The sequence below is a fragment of the Dipodomys spectabilis genome, unplaced genomic scaffold (genome assembly GCF_019054845.1).
Source record: "Dipodomys spectabilis isolate Male_0828 unplaced genomic scaffold, ASM1905484v1 ptg000095l, whole genome shotgun sequence".
Classification (NCBI taxonomy): Eukaryota; Metazoa; Chordata; class Mammalia; order Rodentia; family Heteromyidae; genus Dipodomys; species Dipodomys spectabilis.
In genome coordinates this window covers 50,106,287-50,130,305 of record NW_024870772.1, presented here as the reverse complement: position 1 = coordinate 50,130,305, position 24,019 = coordinate 50,106,287, and the positions used below count along the sequence as shown (strand labels likewise).

Genomic DNA, 24,019 nt, shown 5'->3' with positions numbered 1-24,019 from the left:
TAAGAAATGAAGTTTATGGCAATTTGTGTGTGTGTGTGTGTGTGGGTGTGGGTGTGGGTGTGTGTGGGTGTGGGTGTGGGTGTGTGCGCGCGCGCCCCAATCCTGGAGTGTGAACTCCGACCCCGGGCACTGTCCCTGAGCTTTCTTACTAAAGACTAGCTCTCTACCACTTGAGCCAAGCTCCACCGGACACTCTACATATGTATGTACATCCACACATACGTAGGCAACACAGGTTCTGCAGTGGAAGGGCCTGACTTTTTGCATTTAAATTATGTCTTTCTCTGTATGAATGAGGTCAAGATAAAATTACCAACCCACTCTATCCTAAATCAATAGATTATTCAACTGTAAGGACTTGATTTGAGGGGAAGGTAGAAAACATGAATGGAGGAAAATTCACTGCAATTCCCTTTTGGGGAACTATATTATCAGGAAGTGACATGGTTCATTACAATAAATTACTGCTTTGAATGAGTAAATATTTTTCCTTCTTGGTTTTCAGAGAGGGTCTATGCAGGAAAAAAAAAATGGTTGTGTGGCTTTCTTGTAAGACAAAAGAGAGAACAAGACTTCAGTTGTTGAGCGGGGCGCCAGTGGCTCACGCCTGTAATCCTAGCTACTCAGGAGGCTGAGATCTGATTATCACGGTTCAAAGCCAGCCCAGGCAGGAAAGTCCGTGAGACTCTTATCTCCAATAAACCACTAGAAAACCAGAAGTGGCGCTGTGGCTCAAGGGATAGAGCGCTCACCTTGAGCTGAAGAGCGCAGGGACAGTACCCAAGCCCAGAGTTCAAGCCCCATGACCAAAAAAAAAAGGCTTCAGTTGTTTTGGTTGCTTACTGCCCCAGCTTCTATAGCTGCTAATATCACCATAAATCTTACTTCTCAAAATGATTTCTTACCAACAATTTCCTTCAGAGTAGAGCTAAGAGCTGGCTTCCTCCTTTATAAAACATTGGTCATAAACATTAAGTTCTCTACGTTTAATACATTGAAATCTCTCATTTTCCCTGAAGATTAAAGCTGAATTACACTTGATGGTTGAGAAAATGATTTTATCTATCAAACAGAACATAGGACCTTTTTTTTTTCATCAAGGAATTCTAATTATCTGTCCCTTAAGGGGAAGCAAGCAACACGATTTCCAAAACAACAATGAACTCATTTTCTAGAAAGAGCAAAACCAGGACTTAGTTTTGAAAAAAGAATGGAAGGTCTTGGCTCAGAGAATACAGATTCTGCCAAGGCTTACCCTAAGGAATAAAAGCAGAGTGTCTTGGGTAACTTTCCCCTCTTCTTCCTTCTTCCCTTTTCTGAATTTCTCTCTCTTCATATCTTTCTAGCTAACTATGGTTCCTACTAAGCATTTTACCCAAGAACATTATCTTTTTGAGAAGTCTTACTTCCTAAAATTTATCTTTACTTCCCACACCAAAAATTTCTTGTTAACAAATGTTAACAATTTCATGTTAACAAATGAGATGCATTCGATATTTTAATAAGCTAGTCTTCTTAAAGATAAAATGTTTACTTCTTCCACAAGGGTCTAACTTAATAAAAGGAATAGTTTGTCTCAATCTGAAAAGTATTAAATGGAGCTAACTGCCTGGGCCAAACAGAATCCTTTGACAAAGGCACTTTAAAAAAATCTCCATTTAAATTATTTATTTTTGCATATTTGGCCTCAGATTTGTATGCAGACCTCAACTCTTTTGTTTTTTTTGGTCTGGTCGTGGGGCCTGAACTCTGGGCCTGGTCGCTGTCCCTCAGCTCTTCAGCTCAAGACTAGTGCCCTACCACATGAGCCACAGCGCCACTTCCAGTTTTTTTTCTTTTTTGCTTATGTGGTGCCGAGGAATCGAACCCAGGGCCTCATGCATGCAAGGCAAGCGCTCTACCACTGAGCCACCTTCCCAGCCCAGACCTCAACTCTTCTAAAAGAATAGAATCAGGGCTAGGAACATGGCTCAGTGGGAGAATGCTTGCCTAGCATGCATGAAGCCCTGGGTTTGATTCCTCATTACCACATACACAGAAAAAGCTGGGAGTGGTGCTATGGCTCAAATGGTAGAGTGTTAGCCTTGAGCAAAAGAAGCTCAGGGACAGTGCCCAGGCCCTGAGTTCAAGACCTAGGACTGGCAAAAAAAAAAAGGAGGCAGAGGAGGAGGAGGAGGAGGAAGATCATCATCATTGCTTTAATGCTCTTTTATTAACCCCAGTGATAAACAATAAAAAATGAATCTACTTATAAATACACGTTATCAGAAGCACAGTATTTGCCCTCTGAATCTCTTCCATTTGGTTATTCTTGAGTTACAATCTTTATAATAAAAAAGTGAACATAAATAAAATGTTTTCCCGAGCTCTGTGAGTCACTCTAGCAAATGATGGATGTGAGAAGGGGATCATGGGAGCCTATGATTTATAGCTGAACAGTCTGAGCACAGTTGAAAACCTGGTGTTGGGGTTTGTGGGGCTGAAAGTTTAATCCATGCAATCTCAAGCTCTCTCCAGGAAGACAGCATTTGAAGTGGGTTCAATTGTAAGACCAGCTGGTATCAAAGTATGAGTCAGTGTGCCACAACTACATATTCTGATGACCAGAAGAGAAGAAATGATCAGTGTTCAGTGTGTGTGTGTGTGTGTGTGTGTGTGTGTGTGTGTGTGTGTGTGTGTGTGCTGTATACAGCAGAAAGTTTGTTTTTTCCTTACTACAGTCTAAGGTCAATTCTGAGACTAGAGAATTCTGGTTTCCTAAACATAGAGCCCTCAGCTTGCTACTCAGATGCAGGCTACGTGGAATACGAAGGAAGGGCTGAAGAAGAGTCCCTGATGTGGCTTGGGAAGACACAAATCACTCTTTGGTTTTGGGGTATGTTGTTCTTTTGGAGTGGGTTTGGTGCATATTTGGGCTTCAACTCAGGGCCTGAGTGTTATGCTGTCCCTGAGCTTTTTCACTCAAGGCTGCTACTGGACCACTTGAGCCCCATCTCTACCTGCAGCATTTTGGGTGGTTAATTGGAGAGAAGAGTCTTCAGGGACTTTTCTGCGTAGGCTGGGTTCAAACTGAAATCTTCAGATCTCAGCCTCACAAGTATCTAGGATTGCAGGCATAAGTCACTGGCACTTGGCAAGACTTCAATCTTTCTAGTAAGCTCATGCAAAGAATTCTTGGGTAGACCAGGCCAATAAAGAAACTAGAAGGCATGAACCTAAAGTCAGAGATATTTAATGTTGGATATACACCTAAATAACAAATACAGCCTCGATTATCCTGAGGCTCAAAATGAGATGACCAGCCTTCATAGCCTCATTTCTCCACTCCTTGCTCACTCTGCAGCAGGACTGGAAAAAAGAAAGAAAGGAGTCTAGAATAATGAAGTAAAACTGCTATCTTGAAGGGAAAAAAAACGAGAGGTCATGCTGGTAAATTTGACAGCAAAAATAAGGAAGGAAGATTCTGGAGGACTGCTAGATTTCTGGCTTCAGTAATTGAGTAAATAGTATGATTTTGTCAAATGAGAAAGACTACCGAAAAAAACAGTTAATGGGTATGAAGGGGAAGTTCATATTTATAGTTTATGGAGCTTTGAATGAATTCCAGGGCCGATGCCAAGGAGACAACTGCTCAGAGGAGACCAGACTACAGGCCCAACCTTGGGATTCTGGTCAGAGGACAAAACAGAAAGAGTGGCTGAGGTGTCCCAGAGAAAAGGTAAAGATGGGGCCTAGGGACACCAATACTTAGATGTAACCAAGGAAGAAGAGCCCATGGAGGGAAAGGGGATGGTACGAGATGCAGAAGCTCACTGCTCCACAAATACAAGGACTGAAGAGCTTCAAAAGTACAAATGCTACAGTACAGTCAACCGCAGCAAAAAAGCTCCAGGAAGACAGTACTAGAGAAATGGCCCAATGGATTTGGAAACTGGGTCATTGTTAATCCAGCAAGAGCAATTTGAGGACACTGATGGGTGTTAGAAGCCTTACTGCAGTGTTCTAAAAAAGGAATAAGAACTACAACAACAACAAAAAAAAACTCTATACGGGAATACATGTGTGTGTGTGTTTGTGTGTGTGTGTGTGTGTGTGTGTATGTGTGTGTGTATTTACTAAGCACAAATAAACAAAACTATACAGCAAGTTCTATATTCTACAAATCACCATCCAGAATTCATCCATGAATCAAGAGAAACAAAAAATGTTAAACATTTAGTCTGGTTCAAAACAATGTACCAGGAATGTAAAGATGAATAACAAGGTGGGCTCTCAGGGGTTTCTCTTTCTTTTTTCTTTTTATTAATTATTATTATTGTTGTTATTATAAAGGGGATGTACAGGAGCCCTGCTTGCTGAGGAGTTCATGTTTATGGAGAAATATACACCCATGGCCCTCTCTCTCTCCACCCTTCCAGACGCCATGGTATTTACAGCAACAGAGGCAGGAAAATGTTTCTGGGGAGCATGGGGGAAAAAATTCTACATAAGCTGAGACTGAAGAAAGAGAATCTGAGAGGCCACCAGTAAGGAAGAGGAGGGCTTGTAAAGGGCCCAAATTCAGATTTACATGGGTTTTTTGTTTGGGTTGGGTTGGGTTGGGTTGGGTTGGTTTTTGCCGGTCGTGGGGCCTGAACTCTGGACCTCAGCACTGTCCCTCAGCTCTTCAGCTCAAGGCTAGTGCTCTACCACTTCAGCCACAGCACCACTTCCGGCTTTTTCTGCTTATGTGGTGCTGAGAAATCGAACCCAGTGGGGTGTGTGTGTGTGTGTGTGTGTGTGTGTGTGTGTGTGTGTGTGTGTGTGTGTGTGTGTGTGTGTGTGTGTGTGTGTGTGTGTGTGTGTGTGTGTGTGTGTGTGTGTGATGTTACAATATAAAGTACCACAAATCTGTTTTTTTTAATTGTGAAAATACTGAACAGAGGGGTTACAATTACATGGGCAAGATAATGAGTACATTTCTTATCAAGCATTGTAGCCTCCTCCACTAATCTATTTTTGAAATAAGCTAGGCACATAAATATAATAAAAATAAACATAAAGGACCAACATATAATCAATACTATAATATTCTGAAATTAGATGATTTGGGTAGTTGCACAACTGTGAACACACTAGAAACAATTAAATAGTATGTTTTAGAAACAATTACTACAGGTGCTGGTGGCTCATGCCTATAATTCTAGCTACTCAGGAAGCTGAGGATTACAGTTCAAATCCAGGCTAGGAAGGAAAGTCCATGGGAATTTAATCTCCAATTTAACCACCAAAAAGCCAGTGCTCAAGAACACTGGCCAGACCCTGAGTTCAAGTTCTAGGACTGGCATGCCCACGCACACATGTTCACAAATACACATATACACACTACAGCATAAGTGTGAATTACAAAATTATATGTTAAATTTAAAAACATGAAAAGCATCACAAGGAACAATGTACATTTTCACAACATATAACTAATCAATTAATTTAACTGGCAGGCCAGCTACAAAGAAACAGTTACTCAACTATTCTGCCTAATAGGAATTGTTACATTTGTTTTTCTTTCTATTTTTTAAATTGTTACATAATAATTTATATACACTTACATGGTATAATGTAATACTTTGATAAATGTGTAAATAATCATTTTTGAAATATATCTTTCAAATTTAGTAGCTTAATGGTAGAAATCTTAAAGGAACAAGATGAAATATAAATATGAGTGTAAAACCTAAGAGAATACATAATGCAAAATAAATATAAACTATCTGTAAAGATTTCCCAAGACAGTACAAACTTATAAAACAGAAGTTGTCTTAAAGTAAAATAATTGCAAAGAGGAAACAAAAACACATGGAAATTTTCTATTCTATTAATGAGGTGTGACTTCCCCAAATGTCTGCCAAATGTCTATAAGTAACTCAATAAAAGACACAAATAAGCAACATTCCAGACAAAAAAAAAAGTCTTCAATTATGAAAAAAACAAGTCTTTCTTTAAATTGTGGTTCCTCACTTTAGCTTGAAAAACTACAGAACTTTTAAGAAATATGTTTTTAAGAAGAAACCCCCTTTCTATCTTACTCATTGGAAAGTAACCTTGTTAGAAACTGTTCTATATGCAAGATTTCATGTGTCATTTTAAGGTACCTTTATGGAAAGACTTTTTTATTCTTCTGGTGCTCAAGACTGAACCCCAGAGCCTCAAATGGATATGCCTGCGGCCTCATATGCATCTGCATGTCTTTTCTCACTGAGCTACACCTTAGAAGTCAATTGCTATACTGTGAAATTTGGGAAATTATGTAATCACTTAATCACAATAAAAAAAAAAAAAAAAAAACACCAGAAAACTAGAAGTGGCGTGTTGGCTCAAGTGGTAGAGCATGAGCCTTGAGCTGAATTGTTCAGGGACAGCTCCCAGGCCTAGAGCTCAAGCCCCACGTCTGACAAAAAAAGAGAGAGAGAGAGAGAGAGTTATCTTTCATGCGATTGTTTCTAACATATTTGTAAGATTATGTCTTTGTTGCCTTGTATGTCCCTCCCCCATAGTACAAACCCTGCTTTCACTATATATGATGTTGGCATATGTGGAGAGGAAGGGAAAAAACAAATTGTTAAAACATGGATACAGGAGAACCCATTGCAACAATGAGATGTACAAGTCCTTATGTCGAAAAATGCACTTTACAACTGGGGGGGGGGGGAGGGGGAGGCTGGGAAGGGATGGGAAGGGGAAACAAAGCAGGAGGCTACAATGTTTGATAAGAAATGTGCTCATTATCTTACCCATGTAATTGTAACCCCCTCTGTACAGTATTTTCACAATAAAAATATATTTTAAAAAAAAGAAGTCAATTGCTATTTTTTATTTTAATAGGCACATTTTTACTTTCATAAGAAGTATTAGCAGCTTTTTGTAGTTGAAAAAACACCACACACATTTCTTGTTTTGCTATTACAATTTCTATTTTGTTTTCTTCTTTAAAGACTACCAAAGAGCTGGGTGCTAATGGCTCATGCCTACAATCTTACCTACTCAGGAAGCTGAGATCTGAGGATCAGAGTTCAAAGTCAGCCCTGGCAGGAAACGCCATGAGACTCTTAAAGTCCAATTAACCACCAGAAAACCAGAAGTAGAACTAGGGCTCAAAGTGGTAGAGCCTTAGCTCAGGGACAGCACCCAGGCCCGGAGTTCAAGCCCCAGGACCTGCACCAAAGGAAAACAAAAACAAACAAAAAAAAACTAACCAAGTAGGAGCTTCCTTCTCAAATGTAATTCCTTCGGGGGGGGGGGGGGGGTGCAGGGGAGCTTGAAGTCTGACTACTATTTGGCATATGCAGTTTTACCAGAAAATTCAATGTAAGTTAAATTACTGGCACAACTGACACATCCTTAGTGATACCATCCAAAACATTAAAAGAAAAATTAGTAGGTAGATAAACTTAGACATCACTGAAATTAAAATTTGTTTTAAGACAAATATTACTATCAAAATAATAAAAAGACATCCCAAAGAATAAACAAAAATATTTGAAAAGAATACAGCTAATAGAAGATTTGTAGCCAGAATCTACTTTAAATCTCCTACTACTCAATGATAGAAAGATTAAGGTTTAATTTCAAAATGGGCAAAGTAACCAAACAGGCAGGTCTCTACAGAACATATACTGTATTTTGGGTACCACTAAATTTATAGAAAAATATGTCTACACGAAGCCTCACCACAGCAGCATTAGTCACAACCAAAAAGGAACAAGAGTCCAAATATTCATAAACAAAGCATGGCAAGGAAATGTTGGGTTTACTTCAATAGAGAAGAATGGAGTATTGATGCATGCAACAACATGGATGGGTTTTGAAAACATTATACAAGTGAGAGCAGGCAATTACAAGAGACCACATATTATATGATTCTATTTACATAAAAGTCCAGATCTGATATGACCAGATAAGATGATGTTAAGTGAAATGAACCCCAAGATAGGGACACAAGTGTTTTTTTCTTTCTTGATATTGTTTGTAAGGTATTTATAATGTACCATGTGATTTTTTTGTTGCTTTGTATGTTCCTCCCCCCATGGTATAACTCCTGTTTTCACTGTATTTGATGTCGGTCTAATTTGGGGAGGGGAAGGGAAAAAACAAAATGTTTAAATAGTGATACAGGTTGACCCATTGTAACAAAGAGATGTACAAGATACTGTGTTGAAAAATGAACTTTACAATTTAGGCATGGGGAGGGGGCCAGCGGGGCCGACAGGGACAGTACGGAAAAACAAAGGAGGAGGCAACAATGCTTGATAGGAAATATACTCATTACCTGGTTCATGTAACTGTAACCTCTCTGTACAGTATTTTTACAATAAAAAACTTACATAAAAAGAGGTTAACAACAATAACCAATAATGGTATATGCAGTTATATAATAAAATACTATGATAGAAGTCATTTGAAAACATTAAAAAAAAAAATTCCAGACCTGGCATCTATACAGGCTGAACACAGACTCATGATTGCTTAGAAAGGGAGCAGTGACAAATGTCTTCTTTTAGAGGTGATGAAAATGTTCTAAAATTGAATAAGGTTTCAGATCACCTTTGTGAACATAAAAACCATTCAATGTACATTTATATGGGTCAGTTATATGGTATTTTAATTATTTAAAAATCATGAAGTTTTTTATCTTCGCAATCTTGGCAAAGAATTCTTAAACTTAACTGAAGGGAGAAGGGAAGGAAGGAGAGAATCCATGTATAGAAGCATATACAGAATATTTAAGATGATTATACATCCTTGTGAAAACATGATTATACATCTCATTTCCACTGGAAAAGTGGCCTAAGATATAGAGGAATATTGAATGATTGGGCAGAGAGAATCAGATTTTTCTAGATCTGATTTTCCTCTCTATAATAATGGTAGAGAGTTAAATCAACCTTGTTTGTAATTGAGTTTTAGCCAATGGGATAAACGTATAAGCATCATATAGTGGTTACTAGGTTTAAGGCAATTCTGATCCCTATGACTTATATATGGTAATTTGTTTTCTCTCTGTCCTAAATCAAGAATTTTGGGCTCTGAACATATCCCCAATATCTACTGCAGCAGCAAAGGAAATATACCCAAAGACAGAGCACAGCATAGCAAAGACAACAAAGCTATCTAAATCCTATGACCTAGAAGTAGCAGCTACAATTTGACAGGGTACCTGGTAATATAGACCTGGGATTGTGCTTGATTTCAACATTTACCTTCATAACAACTCTAAAAGGTAAATACTATTCATTATTTTTAAAATAAAGAAGCAGACACTCAGAGAAGATCAGAGCCTAGAACCTGAGGAGCCATAGCTCTCCCATTTTTGCCCAGAGACATTCTCCAATTCCTTTTAGGATACAGAAGATTTGGCAGGGAAAGGATACTATTAAGATTTGCTGGTAGTTCATCCATACTCTGCTACCATAAGTCTCAGATTTAAAGCTCACACATGCAGAAAGAACATAACAAGTAGTCACCCAATAAGTAAAAGGGTAGAAGGAGAATCTGAAACCAAGTTTTCCTGCCTCTAAAGCTTCCTTACCATGTACTTCCCCAGAGCCACAACTGCTACAATTAATATGGAAACTTCTTTAGAATTTAGTTTCAGATGTTTATATGTCTAAGTAGTATCAAAACCCTTATACTTCTAAAAAATAACTTTATTTCAATAATTTATAAGTTAAAGGAGGAAAGTCTGAACTTTAAAACAAATAAAAAATATATGACCTAGGGCTGGGAAGGTGGTTCAGTGGTAGAGCGCTTGCCTTGCATGCCCGAGGCCCTGGGTTCGATTCCTCAGCACCACATAAGCAAAAAGGAAAAAGCCACAAGTGGCGTTGTGGCTCAAGTGGTAGAGCGCTAGCCTTGAGCTGAAGAGCTGAGGACAGTGCCCAGGCCCAGAGTTCAGGCCCCACGACCGGACCAAAAAAAAAAAAAAAATATATATATATATATATATATATATATATGTATATATATATATATTTGAGACCTAGTATCTTTAAAAAAAATTCCTTTTTCTAAGGGGGAGCACAGAAACGGTGGGACCAAGGGTTGAACCAATTCAGTGGTGATATTCACTAGACACTATGTTGGAAATGAGCTATTCAACTTGGAAGCAGGAAAACTGGGAGTGGGTAACAGTGTTCAAAAAGAAATGTACTCATTATCTGATTAATGTAACTGTAATCCTTCTGTACTTCACCTGTACAATAAATTTTTTAATTCCTTCTTTTAAGTATAGCTAAAGTTTAAAAAAAAAAATCCTCTAGGAAACATGAAGGGATGGTAAGAAATCTACATATTCTCAGCTCTGAGTTATATGCCTTTGGGGTTAAAACAGCCAGACAAATATTTAAGCCAAGAAGAAAAATACATATACTTTTAGCTAAGTGGTGAATTAGAACTAGGCCACATCTCATTTTTCTGTCCCTAAGTGCTTAATTTAGAATAAGATTTTAAAAACAATCCTCCATAGGCCAGGTCTGGCCCTTCCAGTTGGCAATCGGACATCAAACTTTTGTGACAATCTGGAACAACTGAAAATAGCTGGAGGTATTCAAGTTATCACATGGTAAGAAAGGTCAAATTTGAATTAATGCTCTTTAAGATAGAAAAAAAAAAGGATTTTATACAAGACTTAGAAAAGAAAAAAAAAAAAAGAATGACCATCAGTAACCTACTTCCCCTTCCACAGTGAAGAAAGAATTCATGTCTGTCTTGAGTCCTATCCCATGTCCTACATGATTCTTTTTGTCCTTGTCTTGCAAACAAAAGCACTGGGCTGGCACTGATGGCTCATCCCTATAATCCTAGATTCTCAGGAGGCTGAGATCTGAGGATCACAGTTTGAAGTCAGTCTGGCCAGTCAGGAAGACTCTTATCTCCAAATAATCATCAAAAAAACTGGAAGTGGAGGCTGGGAAGGTGGCTCAGTGGTAGAGCGCTTGCCTTGCATGCATGAGGCCCTGGGTTCAATTCCTCAACACCACATAAGCAGAGGAGAAAAAAAGCCGGAAGTGGCGCTGTGGCTCAAGTGGTAGTGCGGTAGCCTTGAGCTGAAGAGCTGAGGGACAGCGCCCAGGCCCAGAGTTCAGGCCCCACGACCAGACCCCCCCCCCAAAAAAAAAAAAAACTGGAAGTGGAACTGTGGCACAAGTGGTAGGGCACCAGCTTTAAGTGAAAAAAGCAAAGGGGCAGTGCCCAGGCCCTGAGTTCAAGCCCCAGTACCAACACAAAAAAATTAATATAAAGGGAGCTGGGAAGGTGGCTCAGTGATAGAGTGCTTGCCTTGCATGCATGAAGCTCTGGGTTCGATTCTTCAGCACCACATCAGCAGAAAAAACCAGAAGTGGCAATGTGGCTCAAGTGGTAGAGTGCGAGCCTTGAGCTGAAGAGCTGAGGGACAGCGCCCAGGCCCAGAGTTCAGGCCCCACGACCAGAAAAAATAAAAATAATAATGATATAAAGCACTTAGGGGCTGAGCTTTGCACTGCTTCTGGCTAACTAGACTGACTGTAAAGCCATTAATTAATCTACTTATTCTTTTCCCAAAAACCTTCGCTGCTAATCCACTCTCTACAGAAAAAAAGTCTAAATTCCTTTACTTGACATTCAAGGGCTTTCCCTTTTTATGTTCCATCATTCACTTTCCCTCTCATTATGCTTCTACTGCAATCAAAGCAGTCTCACTTTGAAGGTACAAGCATCTTCTAGCCTGGCCCTCTCTGCTAAGGCCTTTCACAGCATACCACCACACACACTCCTTCTCCACTAAATCCACCTTCTCCCCAGGAACCATTCAAGTTCTAGAACCCAAATGAGTCCTTCCCAACTGCCTCAAAATGCATAAAAGGTTTCTCCCTCTAAAGTACTGTTCCACTTAACATAATATTCTAAGCCACTTATTTGGATTTCACCAGAATCCCGTCCATCCATATTTAACTTATTTTCACGTTTTTTATGAAAATCGATACATTCCCTAATGTTAGGAACACAGTCTCATTTATCTATATATTTTATAAAACATATAACCAGGGACAATTTGTTTTAGTTGGTCATGAGGCTGTCCCTGAGCTCTTTTACTCAAGGCTGGGGGCTCTACCACTTTAAGCCAAAGCACCACTTCCAGTTTTCTGGTGATTAATTGGAGAGAAGAGTCTCACAGGGAAAAAAAAAAAAAAAAAAAAAAGTCTCACAGGGACTTTTTGCCCTGGCTGGCTTGAAACCAGGATCTTCAGATCTCAGCTTCCTGAGCTGCTATGATTACAGATATGAGCCACCAACACCCAACAAACCAGGGACAAATTAATGTTACCTGAACTTCAGCTACCAGGATGTTAAAGCACTCATGCAAGGATGCTAAACAAATAATCCATCTGTATGTCAGAAAAATCTCAGTATTTCCACATTTCCTATAAGACAATCGTCTTTTTAGTGTCTTTAATCAAAGTAAAACAAAAGAAGATCTACTGTGTTATCAAGTTAGGAAATGGTAAATACTGAAGACAAAGCTATTTACACCTGCTGAAAAGGCAGCAGTAAGTTTAATCCTAGCAAGAAGCTTTCTCTGCTTGACTCTACATAAAATATGCCTGTGCTGTATCCTGCAGTCTGGGAAAGAAAAGGATTATAAGAAAACCCATTCAAAGATTAATCAATGTTTGGGCAGAAAAAAAAAATCCTGCTGTTTTAAAAATACTAATCAATTTTCTTCTCAATGTTGTCATTACACACTGAGAATACAAAATTGGGTCGTACAAACACCATTTCACATATGCAAATGCAATTCTACATGTATTCTTCTTATTCTAGAATCAAAGAAAATGATATGAAATCATATTACCCTATAATCTGATCTTTGATCTTATGGGGGAAAAAAATCTCTTTAGAGATTTAACTACTGTATTCATTGAGTTCTACCTAGAACAGAACAGGATTCTGCCTTAATAAGCAACTTCCCAAGCTCCTTCTCTGTTTTCTTTTGTTTGTTTTGTTATGTTATGTTGTGTTCTGCTTTGTTTTGTTGTAAGACAGGGTAGTTCTCACCGTGTAGCTTATTTATGTCATCCTGGAACTCAGGACCCCCTTGCCTCAGCCTGCTGAGTGTTGGATTATAGACATGCACCACTCTACCCGGCTTATAAATTCCCTCTTAAGAAATCAGCCATCAGAAGAAGAAATAACCAGATAAAGGAAATCCTGGACCCTGGAAACCCCAATCTTAAACTCTGGCTGACTCCTAGTAGTATATGCAAATTACTAAAATGAAATTCTCCAGTTTCATTTCTTCTGTGGGGCTTACTCTTTCACAATTCAAGATTCAGGGTGCACAGTGATGAATTGTTGGTATCAACCTGACTGAATTAAGAGAAGATGCCCAGGTGGCAGATAAAATATTATTTCTGAATAAGTGTGTGAGGATGCTTGGAAAATGGTATGTGAATCAAGGAAATGAGTAAAGGCAATCTGTCTCACCCTGAAGGTATGAGCACCATATGATTGGCTAAGGCCAGACAGAACACAAATGCAAAGGAAAGGTGAGTTCCCTCTCTCTCTTCTAGAGCTGGGACATTTGTGTTCTTCTGTCCAAGACAGCAGAACTCCAAGCTCTCCTGCCTGTGGACTACTCTTGGGCTTGAACTAGCATCACCTCCTACTCACCCCACCCCGCAGACTGAGCATGGAAGCAATGCCATTCACTTCTCAGGTTCTGGAGTCTTTGGACCTGAGCAAAGCCATGCAGTTGATGTTTCTAGTTCTCCAACTGGAGAATTCTGATTAAAATCCAGTGAGCAAAAAGTCATAAGGCTTTCTTGTGTATTCAAGAACACACAGGTGTTCTCTGCAAACCAGAGTTCAACACACTGACTAGACCTGAAATACCTCAATTCATTGCATTCTTTAGACCATGCTTTGCAAGTGTTTCATCAGGTTTTCCAAAAGCCCTGCAAGGGGACCATGCTGAAGGTCCCATCCCCAGATAAAGCTGAGCCATTGCTTACCATGGGTTCCTATTGGATCCATCATTAGACAAGTAGAAAAGTCCTCTTATAAACAAATCAGTTTGCCTCCACCTAAACCAGTTTTCCCTAGCTTATCTGGAACTTTTAATATTTTCACAACTATCCTCCATCCAATATACATCTCTCATCTCTACTACTAAAGAAAAGAGCTGGGGTGTGGTAGTGCACACCTATAATCCTACCTATGAAGATTGAGCTTGGAAAAAGGCGGTTTAATGCCAGACCACGAAAAGTAACATGAGACCTAATCTGAAAAAAAAAAAAAGAAGAAGAAGAAATGACTGGGGATGTGACTCTAGTTGAGTGTTTCTAGCAAGCGAAGAGCCCAAAGTTCAATTCCCTGTTCTGAAAAAAACAATAAAAATATATTCAAAAGGCACAAGCATTCAAAATATATCTTGAAGTCACCTATCCATGACTTTAACTGATTTGCTGTAACATCTGGCCCTGAGCTGCAAATTTCAAAGTTATACAAAGAGATTTCCAATTTCACTGGGAGATTCACAAAAACCTGTTTCGAAGTACTCAACAGTCCTGACCCTGGCTTGGCAATCTGAGTCTAATCGTACTTGCTTGCTCCTAACCTGTTTTCCCTTCCAGCGACAAGGACATGCATTTATTTCCCTGACTCAACCAAAGACAGGCCTTCTTGTCAAGATCCACAGCACAGCATTTACATCTTCCTGGTCTTCTGACCCCAGCAGTAGTCAATGAAGCAAGAGTCATAAAAAAGAAAGCCATGCAATTATTTAACACTGGGACAGAATGTCATGTTCTCAGCTTTCCTGCTTTACATGGAAAACTTCACCTTGACAACAGCAAGAGCTTCAAGTCAAGGAAACTCATTAATTTGTCTTTACAAACGCATGTTACATTCTCATTACCCATATCACAGTGTCATTTTGCTTAGCTCTTTTTTGGAGGAATGTTTCTCAAAGGATAGTACATACATTAGAAGTATTGAAGCCAGAAACTCGTGGCTTATGCCTGTAATCCTAGCTACTCAGAAAGCTGAGATCTAAGGATTGTGGTTTGAAATCAGCCTGAACAAGAAAGTCCATGAGACTCTTATCTCCAATTAACCATCAAAAAGCTGAAAGTGAAGTTGTGGCTCAAGTGGTAGGAAGCTAGTCTTGAAAAAAAAAAAAGCTAAGGAACAGAAGCTAGGCCCTGAGTTGAAGTCCTAGTACCATTATAGAAGGGAGGGAAGGAGGGAGGGAGGGAAGGGAGGGAGGGAGGAAGGGAAGAGGAAAAAAAGAAAAGGAAGGATAATAAAATACCTTAAGTATATTATGTAAATTCAATTCTATTCAAATTAGACCATGATACTGGGACATTACAAAATATTACTGATAAAAAGAAAACAGAGAGGAGGAAAGCCTTTATTGCCACCAAACTCATTTTCAAACTACATCAAATACTCCCCTGTTCCCAACTCATCACTGGTTTTAATTAAAAAGTTAATCCAGATGACACATAATTGATTTTTAATCATATGGCCATGAATGAAAACCTGGGTTATCGCTGGCAACGCATGAAGCATGCTGAAAAAGAACATTCCCACATGAGTGCCAATGGCTCACATCTATAATCCTACTCAGAAGGCTGAGATGTGAGGATCACAGTTCAAAGCCAGCTGGTATAGAAAACTCCATGAGACTCTTATCTCCAATTAACTTGAGCTGTGGCTCAATGGTAAATACCAACCTTGAGGGGAAAAAAAGCCAAGCAAGAATAAAAGACCCTCAGTTCAAGCCAAAGAACTTAACACACACACACACACACACACACACACACACACACACAATCATCCCACATTAAACCCTCTGCGGTGCTGTCCAAGGTGGGTACCACTGCAATCACTACTATTCAGCCAAGTTCCATCCTCAGCAGTTAACAGTATTCCTAGCATGGAAGGAATTCAGCAAATGCTGAATTATAATTCATGCAAAAGTGGGCAATTAGAAAGCTCCTTTAATTAGTTCTTAAATACTCCATAGGTCTACTATTGCTATAATCATGCACGCTTACAAGTAGCAGACTTAAAAGCTATTTTTAAACTATTTAGATTAGCCTTAAAAATGCAGGAGAAAATAAAACTTCAAGAGTCACAGGGTTGGGAGGAATGGAGGAGGAACATGAAAGGTATGATATCAATCAAGATGTACCATACATGTTGAATGGTAACCCATGCATACAACTACTTAAAGACAATTTTTAAATCACCAACCAAAATATTTTTAAGGAAATAAAAAGGTTTGAATACAGTTTCTGGGTCTTAATGTTTCCTACTATAACACAAACTATAGACTAATGACAAATTGATAAACTGATACCTACATGGTTTCATATAAATAACCAAAATATTAACCATTATAATTGAAGTCCTTAGAATCTGATGTTTAAAGCAACAAAGTATAATTATGATTTCACTTGTTTCTCTTCTGTGTGTGTCCCAATTCTCTGAACTATAGACGACTACAAACTATATCCTTAGGGTCAGGTTTAAATACTCCAGTTTACAAATGGCTTCTCTTCATTGTATTCCTCTACCTCAAAGCTTATGCCTCTACTAAGAAAATGTATATCATTTTTCTTTATGATGTAGTAGTAAACCAGACAGTTAAAAACTTAGGGTCGGACTGGGAAGGTGGCTCAGTGGTAGAGTGCTTGCCTTGCATGCCTGAGGCCCTGGGTTCGATTCCTCAGCACCACGTAAGCAAAAAGAAAAAAAAAGCCGAAAGTGGCGCTGTGGCTCAAGTGGTAGAGTGCTAGCCTTGAGCTGAAGAGCTGAGGGACAGCGCCCAGGCCCAGAGTTCACGCCCCACAACCGGACCCAAAAAAAAATAAAAATAAAAGTAAAAACTTAGGGTCACCCTTTCTTTGTGCAATTATTAGGTGGTTAAATGAGCTAACACATGAGGCATAAAGACTCTGGCTCAGAGTTGGCATTTAGTAACAGCAGCTGTGATGGTGACTTTATAGATGTTGAAAATGATGATGACAACAACAGAACATTCTTTGGTTTTGTTTTAAACCAAGCTAAAAATCATTGTACCAAAATAAATGCCTAAGCAGAGAACAAAGCAGCTCACAAAGCCAAGATTTATCATGCCAGGCTTTGGAGATCTCTGCTTGTTTTCTCAACAGCACTGAGGAGTCCAGGCCTGTTTATGCGACAGACCAGGCCTGAGGAGCAGCTGCCAGGTTGTACCGTTACAGACTGAGGTGCACCGAGTGTGAAGGACACACTAATGCAGTGGGGGACAGAGTAGGAAAGGCATGCCAGTGGACCGAAGCTAGGCATTTTGCTCTCTGGAATGAACTGGAAAATATCTATATATTCATCCTCCACCACTGATAAACCAAAGCTGCTGCTCTCTTAATAACTCTGCTTCCCCAACCCCTCCTAGACTCAATCATCTCTTTGCCGGCTGACAAGAAGAACTGACAGTTTACAAATGAAATCCTGTTCCATTCTGTCTACCTGCAGAGTGAGAAGGGAGTTAGTGAGGCAGGAAGGAAACAGAAGGCTCCAGAAAGGGAAAACTAAGCCTTTTTTTTAAGAAGCTGGAAAAAAAGTAAACTGTATCTGATGTCTGCTCATGAGAGAAAAAAACCTCCCTTTGGTAGAGATTGTCTACAAGCTTACTTAACCGAAGTTTTGCTTTGTTTTTACTCAAAGGAATATGAAGTACTGGTGGTTCACACTTGTAATCCTAGGTACTCAGGAGGCTGAGCTATGAGGATTGTGGTTCAAAGTCAGCCTAGCAGAAAAGTCCATGAGACTTGGTTCTAATTAACCACCATAAAGCCAAAAGTGGAGGTGTGGCTTAAGTGGTAGACCACAAACCTTGAGTAAAAAAGCTAAGGGACAGCACCTAGGATCTGAATTTAAACAGAAGAGAAATAGAGGGAAGAGGAGAAAGAAGAGGCGGGGGAGGAAGAGGAAGAGGGAGGAGGAGGAGGAAAAGGAGGAGGAGGAGGAGGAGATCAGAAGGATTATTATTAATCTATCTGAAGAAGCCTCTTTAAACATTAAAAAAAAAAGTTGGAAGCCACCCAATGACATGAATAAACGGAAAAAGGAATGGTGGACGAATACAATCCCAAGTACTCACTGTAGATAGGTGAAGGGAGAAGAAGGAAGAAAAGAATGACACTATTAAGATGTATTGTACCCATAAATGGATACCTTCAACTGAAACCCACTTGCACAATTATTTGAAAATAATAATAGTAAAAGAGGAAAGATTTAAGCCGGAAACTGATTTGGAGAAACTGGCCATATATTTTATATGTAAAATTCTATTACTTCCCTAACAATCTCAACCACATCTCCTCCTAAATGAGAAAGGAAAGCAGCCCAGAACAAAGGATTTCAGAAAGAACAAAGTATTCCTAGTGAGAAAACAGGTTAGGCCTGCCCTGAAACTTACTTTATTACTCACAAATCCATCATTGTTCCTTTATATTTCCTTTTCCTTTTCTTTTCCCTTTCTTTTCTCTCCTTGGCTCTATTCACTACTAATGTCAGCACATGTAAGTTTTTTAAAACCATGATGTATTTGTTCAATTATCTGTAGACCTACAGCCTCTTCATCAAATTAGCTGTTCGCTATTTATAGCTGATACTCTGTCCAGACGATCTAATGAAAATTCCTGGGAGTGATAAAACTAAGTCACATTTTCCAGTGCTGTTTCCCACCTAAGGACTGTTGCAATTATCCAATAAACCTGTTTCAATAAGTGTTGTAAATATACATTATCTTTTTTAAAGATTACTAGAAATATATATATATATATATATATATATATTTTTTTTTTTTTTTTTTTTTTTTGGTTCCGGTCGTGGGGCCTGAACTCTGGGTCTGGGCACTGTCCCTCAGCTCTTCAGCTCAAGGCTAGCACTCTACCACTAAGCCACCTTCCCAGCCCTAGAAATAATTTTTTTAATACCCAGACTGAGTGGTGTGAGAAGATAACATTTCCACAATTTGTTTCCCAACTCTTCCCAATACTACATTACCTGAAAAAAAAAAGATTAACTCTAAGACATAATAAATTTAAACAGACTTTGAATAATGATTATATCAGAGTAGGAATTCATACCTCGGAAGTATATCACACCAAGTGTGCTGATATTTTTTTAGCAATTAATATGCGAAACTGCCAGAGAAATTTCATCCGTAACGCAATACTCAAGTGTAACTTCTCTGTTGATATTAATACATCTTCATATGCATGAATTATACAAAACAGCAGTTCATTTATTATACTCAATTTGCCAATAGTTTTGATGGCCCCAAGATATTAAAAAATATAATAAAAAAGAAAAGTAAAACAAATAGTATCATTAAAGCAGGTCTAGAAAAGACATCAAACTATACTCTGAGCCATGATCTAAATCGTATGTTAAAACCAAGCTACTATTCATCATGTTCTTTTAACAATTAATATCTGAATACCCAAATGCCAGTGGATTCAAAAGAGAATGCATTCAAATGAGGGAAGAGAGGCCAACTAAGAGGGCAATACTAACTAGCATCCTCTTGCAGGAAGTGCCACAGATCTAGGCAGAAAGTGGTCCAACTGAGGGGTACCAGTGACTCACCCCTGTAATCCTACTACTCAAGAGGCTGAGATCTGAGGATCACAGTTTGAAGCCAGCCCAACAGAAAAGCCAGTTAGATTCCTACATCTAATTAGCCAGCAAAAAGACAGAAGTGGAGATATAGCTCAGCACCCAGGCCCTGAGTGCCCTAATACTGGCACCAAAAACAAACAAACCACACACACACACACACACACACACACACACACACACACACAAACACACAAATCAAAGCAGAAAGGCAAGTTCTCACCTACAAAACTGAAAGCTGGTCTCCCTAACCATTAAAAAGAATGAAAAGGAATGATAATTCCAATTCTTATTGTAGGAGCTGCTACATCTACCCTAAAGTAGTTTCTGGGCATGGATGTTGAGTGTTCACGCATATCAACCAAAGCCTTTATGCATTTCTCTCCAGATGGTAAAATGACTCCACACCACTAATGGCTGCAAAGGAGCATCAGATCTGACACTCAACAGTCAAGTACTCTTATCTTCCTTCTCATCTTGTATTCTATTGACTCAATACAAGGCAAATAACCAAGACAGTTAAACCTTAGGTAAGAGTGCTACTCTAGGAGTCTTGGGACAGATTACTTTCTTCTTTAATGGATCCTATAGCATACCATATGGGGAAAGTAACAGTACTTGCCTGGTAAGGTCAGAAGATGCAAGCTGTGTGAGCTAACTTGGCAAAGTCCCACATACGGTAAGCAATCAATACAAGCTAATGTTACTGTTGCCAGCATTTTAGGTTATACTATAAAAGCAAATTACTAAATACTGACAATTTTATATGGTTCAACCTAAAATTTCTATCAATCATCTTCTTGAACAATTAATTCCAACAGTTTTTTTTTTTTTTTGGGGGGGGGGGGGTGGGTCCAGTCGTGGGGCCTGAACTCTGGGCCTGGGCACTGGCCCTCAGCTCTTCAGCACAAGGCTAGTGCTCTACCACTTGAGCCACAGCGCCACTTCCGGCTTTTTTCTTTTTGTTTATGTGGTGCTGAGGAATCAAACCCAGGGCCTCATGCATGCAAAGCAAGCGCTCTACCACTGAGCCACCTTCCCAGCCCATCCAACAGTTTTAGTAAGAATATTATGCCAGGGACCAGTGGCATCTGCCTGTAATTCTGACTACTTGGGAAGCTGACACCCACAGGATTCCAACCCATGACCTTTCATTTCACTCATAAAGGAATTTCTTGCCCTAATCAACACTAACAGCACCAAAACATCAACCTCATGATTTAGTACTCTACGAAGTAGTCAATCTTGGTTTGGACTATAACAAAGTATGATAGAACTACTGGCTTATAACAGTGGAAATGTATTTCTCCTAGTTCTAGAGAATAGAAGACTAAGGGTAGGATACAAGCATGGTAGATTTAGTTAGATCCTCTTCTGGGTTTCAGACTGTCAATATCTCATTGTCCTCATACCTGGCAGAAAGAAATCTAAGTAGACTCAGACTTCATCTGAAAAGGCATTGATCCTATTCATGGAGGTACCACCTTCAGTACCTACCTACCTACCAAAGGCCCAACCTCCAAATTTCATTGCATTAGCAATCAAAATATATTCAGTTGATGGAGGGAGGAAGGGTGAGAAAATACAGTCATTATATTCAATGTACAGTATGTGAAACTTGAACTACCTGAGGGGAAGGATGGGACAGGGAAAGATGGGGAAGAATGATGGAAAGGCTGACATGAATTCAAGAGGCTTTGTATTTATTTATTTATTTATGCTCTTAATATATATTTTTTTAATGTAAAGATGCTTTGTATTTTAACATGACTTTTGGAACTGAAACTCTTTGGTATAACCACTGAATAATTTTTTAAAAATATGATCATTTTCATGTTGCACTAGTATACTACAAATCAACTGTGTGTGTGTGTGTATGTGTGTGTGTGTACACAAGTACTGGGGCTTGAACTCAGGATCCTGTGCATTCAATCAGCTTTTTTGCACATATCTAGAGCCATACCTCCAGTTCCAGATTATTGCTAGCTAACTGAAGGTAAGAGCCTTGAGGATGTATCTGCTCTAGGATGGCTTTGAACCTCAATCCTAAGATCTCTGCCTCCTGAATGGCTAGGATTTTAGGCATGACCCACTGAGTCTCACTACTCTGTCTATAATGAAGGAGAACATTAAGAAAACTGAAAAGTAGGTAAGTAGAGAAAGTGAACAACATTAACCAATTTCATGTAAATGAGAAAGTCTCTGAATTTCATCTTCATCTTACTAGCAATCTTCCAGGAGTCCAGGCAGTGCCTTTACAAATTATGCACACTAATTTATGTAAAGCAAGCATCTCTCCTTTTTCTCTTGAGATAACAGAAGAGCATTCCATCCTATTTTTGAATTGTGACTTTCTTTACTTTGTCTCCTGATTGACTTTTTATATTCCTTTGTCTCATAGTTTTTATACATTTTCCTCTTTTGATTTCAATTTCTTTCCATTAACTCTAACCCTTTTTTAAAAAAAATCTTCCTTTTAAACAGTTTTTTTCAACTTTCCTTAGTTTTCTTTTTGTGTGTGTGTGCTGGTTTGAACCTAGGGTTTCATGCTCTCCCTTATATTTTTCCACTAAAGGCTAGCATTCAACCGCTTGAACCACATCGCCACTTCTGGCTTTTTGGTGGTTAATTGGATAAGAGACTCATGGACTTTTGTTTGGGCTGGCTTCAAACTTTGATCCTCAGATCTCAGCTTCCCAAGTAGCTAGGATCACAGGCATGAGCCACTAACACCTTGCTCAGAATTTTACTATTTTTTAACATTAGAATTCTCATTTTCTAGGCTCCTACAAAGTACAAAGCATAGAGTCTCAGCCATCCTGAGAAAGCTGAGGTCTGGAGAAAGTCACAGATCAATCCCCACCCTTTCCACTCCACCCCTTGCTCTGGTCACAAAGGGAACAATTTAGAATGCTGAAACTCACAGAGAAAAAAAAATGAAAGATTTCATTCCTAATAAATTAGAACAGGAGTTGGCAAATGTTTCTGTCAAGAACCAGATAGTGAATATTCTGGATGTTTTTGTTGCCAGTCCTGGAGCTTGAACTCAGGGCCAGGGTGCTGTCCCTGGTCTCTGTGCTCAAGGCTAGCACTCTATTACTTAAGCCACAGTGTCACTTCCAGAGTCTCACAGACTTTCTTGCCAGGACTGGCTTTGAACCACAATCCTCAGATCTCAGCCTCCTTAGTAGCTAGGATTACAAGCGTGACCCACTGGCACCCGGCTTATTCTGGAATTTTTTTTTTTTTTTTTTGGGTCCGGTGGTGAGGCCTGAACTCTGGGCCTGGGCACTGTCCCTCAGCTCTTCAGCTCAAGGCTAGCGCTCTACCACTTGAGCCACAGCGCCACTTCTGGCTTTTTTCTTTTTGCTTATGTGGTGCTGAGAAATCGAACCCAGGGCCTCAGGAATGCAAGGCAAGCGCTCTACCACTGAGCCATCTTCCCAGCCCTATTCTGGAATTTTTAAGTCATCTAAATTTCTGTTGAACATTTTTTTTCCTTCATTTTTTTCTTACCCTTTAAATACATACAAATTGTTCTTAGCACATAAGGCTGTACAAAACCTGGCCATTGGCCATAGTTTTCTGACACCTGTGTTAGAAAACACAGCCCAAATGAGGCTCAAGGATTCTTATTTGATGAAGCCAGATATTGGTGGCTCACGCCCATAATACTAGCTACTCAGGAGGCTAAGATCTGGTACCACAGTTCAAAACCAGTAAGGGCAGGAAAGTCTATGAGACTCTTATCTCCAACTAACCACCAAAAAGCTAGAAATGGATCTGTGACTCAAGTGATAGGGCGCCAGACTTCAAAAAAAAAACAAATCAAAGCATGAGGCCTTGAGTTCGGTACCAGCACCAAAAATGAAAAAATAAAAAGGATTCTGATTTGATGAGAACTGTAGTGCTGATTCAATGTCTTGATTTACCAAAAACAAACAAACAAAACTTTCCATTTCAGGACTGGAAGAACAGAAAGCAAGTGAAAAGGACCAAAATTCCACTAGCCACCTCATGTGCATTCCATTATTAAGGGTAAGGAACAGTAGCCCCTAAATCAGACCCCTTAATTAGAACAGATTTAGAAGCCGTCAGACATTATATTTCATGTATTTCCTCTATTTCCATCCTTTGCAAATGCCAACTTCAGCAATAATCTGTCACTGAAAAATCAACGCTTTCCTCAATCTAATCAAAACTGACTATTTCAGAGGGCAATAGCACACCAAACAGAAACCAGGAGAGATTTAAGCTGACCAAAGGCCTCTGGGGTTCTATTATTTGAAATTATAGAAAATATTTTCCATTTGCTTTATAAAACTTG

The 24,019-nt window shown here is 39.2% G+C and overlaps 1 long non-coding RNA gene across 1 annotated transcript; it reads right to left on the bottom strand.

The window, feature by feature from the left end:
- Positions 1 to 121: 121 nt before the first annotated feature.
- Positions 122 to 22,352, bottom strand: LOC122112523. The gene is made up of 3 exons (XR_006148234.1): positions 22,263 to 22,352; positions 14,852 to 14,856; positions 122 to 144 (listed from the first exon to the last, which is right to left on the bottom strand). It is a non-coding gene; the product is annotated as an uncharacterized LOC122112523 (long non-coding RNA).
- Between the last annotated feature and the right edge of the window lie 1,667 nt (positions 22,353 to 24,019).